General features: G+C 48.7%; 1 protein-coding gene across 1 annotated transcript in view; it reads right to left on the bottom strand.

Moving 5' to 3' along the window:
- Positions 1-7,102, bottom strand: part of STARD3NL (STARD3 N-terminal like) — a 55,474-nt gene extending 48,372 nt beyond the window's left edge. Inside the window, exon 1 of the mRNA XM_069084380.1 lies at positions 6,936-7,102. The gene's annotated coding sequence lies outside the window, so the exon portion shown is untranslated. The remainder of the gene's footprint in view (positions 1-6,935) is intronic.
- Between the last annotated feature and the right edge of the window lie 3,165 nt (positions 7,103-10,267).

Genomic DNA, 10,267 nt, shown 5'->3' with positions numbered 1-10,267 from the left:
GTGGGAGAGAGGTCTAGACATGGGGAAGGGAGGTCTAGATGTGGGGGAGGGAGGTCTAGACGTGGGAGAGAGGTCTAGACATGGGGAAGGGAGGTCTAGACATGGGGGAAGGTCCGGGAAGTGCTGGGAGATGGAGGGTCTGGTACAAGGAATAGCAAAGAAACCAGAAGGAAATCAATTCTACAAAAATACAGTTACTGCAAAAATAAAAAAGGTTTGCAGAGCCCAGGCTGGAACCTGTTTTAATCATCTCACCACTGCCACCTATAAAGGGGTTCTTTTAAGATCACAAATGTGATGGGGAACAATGAATGGGAAGAATTCAGAGAAATGGGGGAGTAGGATGAAGAATAATAAATACACGCAGACTATAGCTATGGCAGCTGGAAACCAAACTCAGGTGGAAACAATCACCCTATCTGGAAAGTCCTCAGCTTCCTGTCCTGCGGTCCTACACAAAGTGGGCTGGACCGCCTGAAGCCTCCTCCCAAAGCCTGCAGTTACAGGGCTCCTGCCTCCCCACCCAGAGGGGATGCTCCTGGAAGCTCAAAGCTGTTCTGCATTTATCTCAGATTCCCTGCCCAGCCCCCAGCACACAGTGGGGCTCAAAGGGGGCGCTACCAACATGCTTGGGGCTCACTTTGCACTTTGGGTGAATCTGTGCTTCACTCTAACACCACTGATTTTAAAAAATAATAATAATTTCAAAAGATTTCAAGGAGTTAACTAATCCCCAAAAGGCAAGAAGAAATGGTAGCTGGTGGGAGATAGTGAAAGAGACCACAGAGATCCAGTCAGTTCATTAAGTGGTAAATCGCAGCTTCCCCAGAGCTCACAGGTGCCCATTTCAAAATGCTAAATTCCCAATTTGTGCAACTATCCTAAATAGGGAATATCCACAGAGTGACCCCAGGTGCTTTCACAACCAAAGAAATTTCCCTCTTCCTTAAATGGAAACCTATCCCCTTTTACACACTTTCTTCTTATGTACTATGGTCATTCACTTGGGTTCCTTCTTGGAGTTTAGACTAACTTAGATAAGGCCCAGGCTGAAAGCAGGTTGGCCCTGTCTACAAACAAAGAGCTGGCTCAGCAAAGTACCAGTGAATCCAAAAAGACTAGGCGGACACTTTAAGCAGTTTTTCCCAGAGGGAAGCGGCAGTATTTGCAAACAAGTTCCCAGCTCTTTTACAACAAAACCTCAATTCACTGAAACTCAAGAAACTAGAACTTTCAGTTTATCTGGAATTTTGTTTTTTTGCAACAGAAGCAAGCCACTAAAAGACACACACACACACACACTCTCTCATAAACATACATGCACTAAAACACACACATACATGCATGCACTCTCATACACACGCACTAAAATACACATATACACTCTAAAACACACATGCACATATACAAACATTCATGCCTATTCACACACACATACATACACACTCTGGCACACACACTCTCTCACACACATACACACACTAAAACACACAATATACATATGCACACATATGCATACACACCCTTATACATATGCACACACTAAAACATACATGTGCACATATATGCATATACCTATACATGCACTCACACATGCACTAAACCATGCGTGTATGTATACATATACACACATGCACACACCCTCACACACTAAAGCACCTGTGCATGTATGTGCATATATACATATACATACACACTCACACATGCATGCATACATGCATACATACACACACACTTTCTTAGGCATTGCTATCTCAATGATCTCATGTCTCCTCTTCTCCCAACAGTCATAACTGGGCATGATAAAGCCCCGGTAACCCTTCAAGATGCTCAGCTACCAACCACGGGATTATAATCAGTTTACTCTAATTCCAAAGACAGGAAAGAGTATGAACAATCACATAATTTTTACCTGCTACAGCCTAGGGAGATGTTTCAGATTCACCTTTGCCCATAGATCCCTTGTTTTACCCACACATGGCCTATGTCCAAAAATAATTCAAAACTAGTTTTAAGAGACTGGACCAAAATATTTTGTGCAAATAAAAGTGGCAGCAATTCTATGATATCAAGAAAACCTTATAATGCTTAAAAGAAACATTAAATGAATATCTAGCAATTGTAATACATCTCCACCAAACAATTCAGCAATTTAATTAATATTTAATACGACTAGTAATGAATAATGAATAATTGTTGTAACATTGATTTATTAAAATAATTATTAATTAATAAAATAATAAGAATGGCATAAGAAGTACTAGGTAAAAATAAAATAATAAGACATTTTAATACCACAGTATCAGAACATGGAAAATTGAATAAACACAGAGTAATGACAAGGAAATAAAACTTATTTAACAAGCTAGAAGAAGTGTGTGAAGGACAGAATCAAAAAGGCAAGAAATGTTTTTCAAACAGAGAATTCACAAAAATTTAACAAGGAAGAAATCAAACTTATCATTTCAGACTAAGCCATAATATTTGACAAAAACATAAGAAAAAAGGCTACAGAGAAGCAAAGACAATAGTTTTAAAATATTTGGAAAAATTTTTAAAATATAAATAACAGGGGTGGCTAGGTGGCGCAGTGAGTAAGAGCGTTGGCCCCAAGGTTGGGAGACCTGGGATCGGTTTGGGGCTCAGATACTTAACACCCACACAAAAAAATGACTGGCCGTGTAACCTTGAGCAAGTTGCTTAACCTCAATTGCTTAGGGGAGGCCAGGTGGTGCAGTGAGTAAGAGTGGCATCCCCAGCATCAGGAGACCTGGGATCGGTTCTGGCCTCAGATACTCGGCACCCACACAAAAATAACTGGCCGTGTGACCTTGAGCAAGTTACTTAACCCTGATTGCTTACATATATATATATAACAATACCAAGACAACTGATGCCATCCAATCTGTGACAATGAACAGCTCTATTAGTAAGAGAGAGCAACAAGTCCCCCAAGGAATCCAGTTCTCTTCGGGGCTTGTTGCCTGATGCAGGGTGAAGCAAATAAAATCCAGACACAACATACACAATAACACCAACACAGATGGCCACAACTCAGTGCTATTTAGTTATAATCCAGCTGATTACTCCTCCCCCTAGCAGGATGAAAACACGTGCCCCCTCCTCTCCTGGGAGAGCTGGAGGACCTGACTGGGCACCACCTCACAGCCCGTCAGACACAACTGATGTTGGTAAGTTATGCTGAGCTGGCCTCCATTTTTCTCCTCTCTCTATTTTTATTTTTTTTTTCAAGATATGGCCTGCTGAGGAGAATAGGGAGGAAGCACACATAGAAATGAAACTGATGTTTTAAAAAAAAAAAGGTATGAATTAAAATGAAAGAAAAAAAATTAGGGAGAATAAAAAAAGAGTCATGTACAGCTAGGTGGCACAGCAAATAGAGTGCCAGGCCCAGAAGCCAGAAGACTCATCTGAGTTCAAGGAGCTGTGTGACCCTGGGCAAATCACTTCACCCTCTATGCCTCAGTTTCCTCATCTGTAAAATGGGCAAGAGAAGGAAATGGCCAATCACTTGAGTATCTCTGCCAAGAAAACCCCAAATGGGGTCTTGAAGAGCTGGACATGACTGAAAAACTGACCAACAACAACAAAAAGAGTTAAAACCACAAATAAAGACAGAAAATGTAGAAAAACAGAATTTGTAAAGCTGAGTTGTGGTTTTTAAAACACGTGTAAAAACTGGCCCATGCTCAGAATATTCAATCCAAAAAAGAAGAGAATAAAAGGGAAATAACCCAAATTATCCCTTTTAAAGCCCCGAGATCTTCATTCTGCTCCCCTGGTCATGGGGTTAACTGGAAAGAGAACATAGAAGCAGCCATGGACATAAAAGTTGGACTGAGCTCCTCTGAAGGATGAGAACAAGGCACTGAAGGAGAACTCGGACTCTTCTCTGCCCCCCCATTCTGGGGAAGTCACTTCGCTTTCCTCATCTGTCCAAACCAAGGGTTGGCAGAGAAGTCCGAGGTCCCTCTGAGTCCCAGCACTGAACCTGTCTGCTGCCTTCGGGGATGATGCTAATCTTGAGAAGTAACAGTTACCAAGTCAAGGGTAATGTTTTGAGCGCTGAACTGACCCAATGAGAATCACTTTGTCTCAAATCATAAATTTCTTCCTGGCTTTGAGGATGAAATCCATCACTTCGGGAAGATGATAATTAATCGAAAAGATCAGATTTCTGTCATTCATCACTGAATTAACAAGCTCTCTATTCCCTCGGCAATCCCACTATCCTGACCATGATTTCTGGAGCTCCCTAGGACTCGGTCCCCACTAGTGCAAACTGAATCCTACGAAGTGGTCACATGTACTCAAATCCAAAGCTGTAATTATGCCAGATCTGATCATTGGTTCCAGCCAAAAGAAATCCTGGGGTGCAAATTTAAATAAAGCAACCACTTCAGGGGATTCAAGCCCTGGCCTGGCAGAGGAGTGGCTTTAAGAACTACTCAAGTCAGAGGTCCTGGACTTGAGTCACAGCTTCGGAAGTGACAGGCTGTGTAACCTTGGGCAAGTCATTGGATCACAGTGTTTCTCCAATACCAAGGTCCAGCTTTTTAACAATATTCTTCCAGTGACGCTATATGGCTGCAAGTCATAAACTATCATGGTCTCCAGAGACCCAAAGTTCTCTCAAAGGTCACTTAATGGGCAACGGAAGAGACACTTGCTATAAAAGTGTACTAAAAAGAAGCATGAAAGAAGGGAAGTGGGCCTGGGTGAGGAACCCCAACATGGATGGAATTCTGGGGCCCACTGAGGAAGGCCCCAGAATGTGAGCAAAGCTCCCAGAAGGACAGGAATCACAGAGGATGAAAAATGCACGGAAGGCGCAGACTCAGCACCCACATCAGTGAGCTCACAGAACCCACTGGCTGTGCCAGAGACACACTCACCTCCCTCATGGGATTATAGTCCAGGGAGGGAGTCAAAACAAACTGAAGAAGGGTTCTCTTCGAAGGCAGACCAGCCCAACGACTCTAAGAGAGGCAGGAAGACAACACTGGGGGTTCCAAGGAGGGAAATGACAGGAAGGAGCAATAAAGGGGGACTGGAGAGGAGAGGATGATGTTCCTTCTCTCCCCATTCTCACCCAAAACTAGGAGTCTGGCCCTCCCCATCGCTGCTGCACTGACGAACCCCAGTTCTCGGTGTCTGGGCTCACTCCCCATTGGCCACCTGGACAGTTCACAGGACATCTCAAAGCCCCCATGTCCAGAACAGAACAAGCCCCCCTGCCACTGCTGAGCCTCCCAGCTATACCACCTCAACTCTGCACTCTTCCTTCCCCAAAAGAGATAACTAGGTACCAAATCCTGCCACATCTATCCTGAAAATGACAACTCACGGGCTCCTTTGAGGACGTCGGCTTCCCAACACATTGGGTGCACACCCAACGGAAGGGAGGAGAAGCACAAGATGAAATGAGGGAAGGCATGATTGATGCTTGATGCTGGGATGAGATGTGGGAATCAAGGAAAGACATGGACCCAGCAAAGGGTCCCTGCCTACCTAACCTTGCCACCTCCAAAGATGATGCCTACTAGATTTGGTGCCAAGGACAGACGGTAAGCAAAGTGGAGAATGGCCAAAGGAAATCCAAATGAGCAGGATGCTAGGGGGAGCCACATCAGTGAGCATCTCCTAGGGGCCGGGCCTTGTGCTAAGTGCTGGGCAGTCAAGGGAGTCCAAGGGGTGGGGGAGAAGAGGCGAACGGCATGTGGGCGCCAGCCAAGGAAAGAAAGAAGGGTGGGGGGATCCAAGGCTGAGGGGAGAAGACCATTTTAAAAGTGAAATAGGGATGAAGGGATTAACCCGGGCATTTTAAAGAGACCTTTGCTAGAAAAAGTCTCAACTATTTATTCCAAAACTGACAACCAAATTAATCTGGGGTCCTTATATTTTAGCACAGAATTCAAGATCTCAAAGGACCAAGCTGCGGCAATTGACAGAAAGCATTTCTTTTAATCCATAAGGCAAAGTAAGTAGATAGAAAGAAGAAAGTCCGATAAAAACTTTCATTTCAGATATCTCTGCATCAGTTGATAGACCTTGTCCTTCCAGCATTCATTTATATAAAGAACCAAAAAAGCCAAAATGAATAGTTTTCATCACCTGACTTGTTATGTTTCAGAAAGTGTGTGTGTGTGTGTGTGTGTGTGTGTGTGTGTGTGTGTGTGTGTGTGTGTGTGTGTGTGTAAGGGAGACAGGAGAGAAGAAAAAGAGAAGGGGGAAGGGAGGGGGGAGAAAGGGAAGGAAGGAGGGAGACAGAGACAGACAGAGATAGTCAGAGAGAGCGCGCATGCACTGTCCTGTGGGAGAATGCATAGAATTCACCTGAGAAACAAAGGTAAGAGTCTGGCTTCAGACCCCAGACGCAGAACAATGAGTGGCACTGTCCACTGAGCCAGTGGCCGGGCAGCATCTCCCAGCAGGAACAATCCCGGGGCGGGGTCTCCTGGAGACCCCCATGGGGGTGACTGTGGATGTGGCCACACCTGGACCGGCCCCCCCCCCGCCTGGGCAGCGATGCCCGGGGGGAGGGGCAGGAGCATGCCCAGGGCGCTCCCCACGCGGCTGGAGTGGCCCTGGCAGGGTCGCTGAGGCCAGAGGGGGCAGAGGGCAGGTCCTCGGGACCGGGAGTCTGGGGGCGGCAAGGGAGGCGCCGAGTCCGGGAGGCGCAAACACCTGGGGGCGGATGAAAGGACCCCCACCCCACCCCCAAGGGGTGGCCTCGGTGCCGCTGAAACCAGACCCGAGGAAACTGAGGCACGGGCCTCCGAAGGTCCGCCTGCCGCAGAGTGGGGAAACTGAGGCAGGGGCCCGCGGGACGGCCCGGGCCCCGCCCCCGCCTCGGTGTGCCCGGCTGCGCAATGGGCACGGCGCCGCTGCCCCGCCCCCCGCCCCCGCCCTACCTCATCGGGCTGGCGCCGGGACGTTTCCCGGAGGGCCGGCGGGCGCTCGGGCCGGAGCCGGGCCCGGGCAGGCGGACGGGACGGGGCCCCCTGCCCCGCCGCCGGCCGGCCCCTCTGCCGGAGCTCCGTCTCAGGCGGCGCCCGGAGCCGGCTTCTCCGCGAGCCGCCGGGCTACGTCAGTGCGCCGTGATGTCACCCGTCCGCGGTGACGTCAGCCCAACGCCGGACTCCCCGGGAGGCGGGGGCGGGGCGATGCCGCCGTGGGGCGGAGCCAGCCTGGATCGTGGCCAAGGGAGTGGCTGCTTCGACAATCGGTCAGTCGCCGAAGTGACCAATGAAAGAAGCCAGAATGAGGAGTGTGGGCGGGATGAGCGGGGCTGCCTGAACTACCTGGGAGCCGACAGGGGGCAGTGCGGAGCCGACCGAGAGGGCGCGTAGGACCCGGGGTGGAGGCTCCCGGGATTGTCTTTGACACGGGTTCGAATCTCAGCTGCTCATCTTTGCACAAGTCTCTCGACCTCTGAGCTTCGCTCTCCCTATTTATAAAGTGAGCGTGGCGGGAACCAGATGCCTTCTTTACAAGAAAGACTCGAGTTCAAATCCTGCCGTGACGGTGGGCACCTCCACGGCCTCAGTTTCCTCACCTGTGTAGTTGGGGAGATGCCCTCGAGGGGCCTGGAGATGCTTGTAAAGGTGGGAGAAGAGCTGCTCCCTCCAGACACGGTGAGAGGTGTGGGGAGGTGGGCGCGAGGCGCAGCGCGCTTGGAGGCTGGGCTCGGGGACCCCCGGGGAGGAGCCGTGCAGGTGAGATCCCCTGCTGGGCGAGGTGGAGACGGCCGAGAGGAGGGGGCACAGGGGACTGATCCAGCGCCGAGACTGGCCAGACTCAGCCACGGCCGGACCGGGGCCCAGGGACTCACGAGTGGAGTGAGACGCTAGCAGAGCGAGGACAGGCTGGAGCCTCCTCTGAGGGCCGAGAAGATGGGGCTTAGGCGGGCTGGGGCGCGGGGAGAGCTGGGGTGTTGGTCAGAAATAGGCGCGTGGACGCGAGGGGGCCACGGCGAGATCCCGTGCGTGCGGAAGGGGAGGCATCGCGACTTGGTGAGCAGACCCTGAGATCGTGGGCAAGGAGGAAGAGGACCTGGGAGCCGGCGCGACACATCATGTAGCCTCCCTACGTCAGGGGGATGGAAAACTTTGACTGTCTGGTTTTCAGAGAAGGAAAGGCAGCCCAGCGACGGTAAACGGAGAATCTGGAAGCAACAGCACATCCCAAATGGGGTCATGAAGAGTCGGACGCGGCTGAAAAATAGGCTCAACAGCAACAAAATCATAGCAGCCACCTCAGAGGGTTGTTAGAGGATCGAATTAGTGTTTTGCACACGTGCTGCGTCTACTTGGAGATGTCCATGTTGTCTTCCCTTTAGAAAGTAAAGATCCAGGAGGCCGAGCCGGCCCGCATCTGTCTTTCTATGCCCGCAGAGACCTGGCGCCTAAGAGGTTTCCAAGGTCTACACTTCATGAGTTCATTCTTTGTAACCCCAGAGCCTGGCATAAGAGGAAATGAAACATACCTTTCCCTAGAATGTTATATTCTTTGGGGGATACAAATGTGTACAAATAGAAGTAAGTGTATACAAGTTAACTCCGAAGTAATTGATTAAGAACTTCCTGTGAGCTCTACACTAAGTAAACACCAGGGATTCAGATTAAAAAAAAAAATCCTTGACTTTAAGGAGCTCACATTCAATAGGAATGGCTGGTCAGGCCCTCCCTGTCAGGCTCAGAATGTTCTAGGCGAGCATTCATTGCATACGATGTAACTGCACCCCGGGCCAGCACCACCCGGCCTGACTGTTGTGCTGCCACTGGAAGAGCCAGCGAGGGTGCTGGATTTACACAGCTCTGCCTGGCTTCAAACCCATTCATGCACGAGTCAAGACATCACCGGACAAGTCATCGATCTCTTCGGAAACCAAGCACAAACAACAATTGATTGTATTGAGCAAGATGGGTAGGACCCAATGCTGATGGGAGCTGCAAAGATCCTGGTTAGGGACATCATTTTTTCTCTTGCATCTTAAGGTTTACAAAGCACTTTCTAACTCCAACTGGTAAGACAGTGCAAACACTCAGAGGAGAATACAGAGGCTCCCAGAGATTCAGTGATTGCCCGGCGTCCCATAGTCTTCTGAGCCCAGACCCAGGCTCCTTCTACATGTGCACAGAGCTTTTCCAGGGTGAATGACTGGGCCCCAGACCTTAAGGAACTTCTGATTCAGGTGCAGGGGAAAGCTGCCTGTGCAATAAATACAATGAAGAAGGAGCAGCCAAGACAGGCACCCATGAATTCAATTGAGCTGAATTCTGGCATACTAATTTCCCTTTGTTCACTATCTAACTGCAGCTTTAACTATAAAGGGAAAATAGGCTTCTGGCATTTGGTCCCAGCCTTGACCCAGGACAATTAGCCTACTGTGTGCATTAGTGAGTATTGTCTGTGTAAACAGAGGAAATTAAAGTTTTGCGATACTATTGAGGGTAAATGGAAATGAAAGAAAGCACTGAGCCCATGGAAGTCAAGGGAAAACATGCATGCTTGTGGACAAATCCTCAAGGATACCCACATTCTGAAACCAGTCTGGAGGAAAGAAGCTTAACATCACTCCCAGGTGAGCTTCGAGAAGCTGCATCACCCTTCCTAATGAGTGGCAAATAAAAGTTACAGAGAAAAAGCAGCAGCAATAATAAAGTGGCACAGCCGGAACCCCTGGAAGAGGGGCCATGATGGAAAGAGCCTGGGCTGAAAGCCGCGTGTTGCCTGGTCATTGTGCCCATCACAATCAGCTCTCTCTAAGCTTCAGTCTCTTTATACGTAAAATAAAGATCATGATATCTAGAATAGCAATTGCTGAAATTTATAAAGTATCTAAAGGGTCGTGGTGCCTTCTCATTTTTGTGGGTATGACATTTCCACAAGCATGGTGCTATTATTGGCCCCACCTTACACATGGAGAAACTGAGGGTAAAAGAGGGGATGTACCCAGGGTCAAACAGCTAAGAAATGTCTGAAGCAGGATCTGAGCCCAGGCTGTCCTGGCCTGCAAGCCCAGGTCAAGACCATCTACAATTCCATAATACCTCTCCTACAGTTCCATCCACGTTAAAATATCAATTATTATCATTACCTTGTGTCTGCTAATGCCTTCCCCTTTGAGATTACCTTCCATCATCTTTTCTCTCCCTCCCTCTCTCTGTCTCTGTGTGTGTGTCTCTCCTTCTCTCTCTCTCTGTCTCTCTCTCTGTCTCTCTCTCTCTCTCTGTCTCTCTCT

This window comes from Petaurus breviceps, unplaced genomic scaffold (genome assembly GCF_028583685.1).
Source record: "Petaurus breviceps papuanus isolate PSGF00001 unplaced genomic scaffold, PetGlider_PUasm1.0 174, whole genome shotgun sequence".
Lineage (NCBI taxonomy): Eukaryota > Metazoa > Chordata > Mammalia > Diprotodontia > Petauridae > Petaurus > Petaurus breviceps.
Note: the sequence above shows the minus strand (reverse complement) of the source record. Positions and strands in the feature narration are given on the sequence as shown.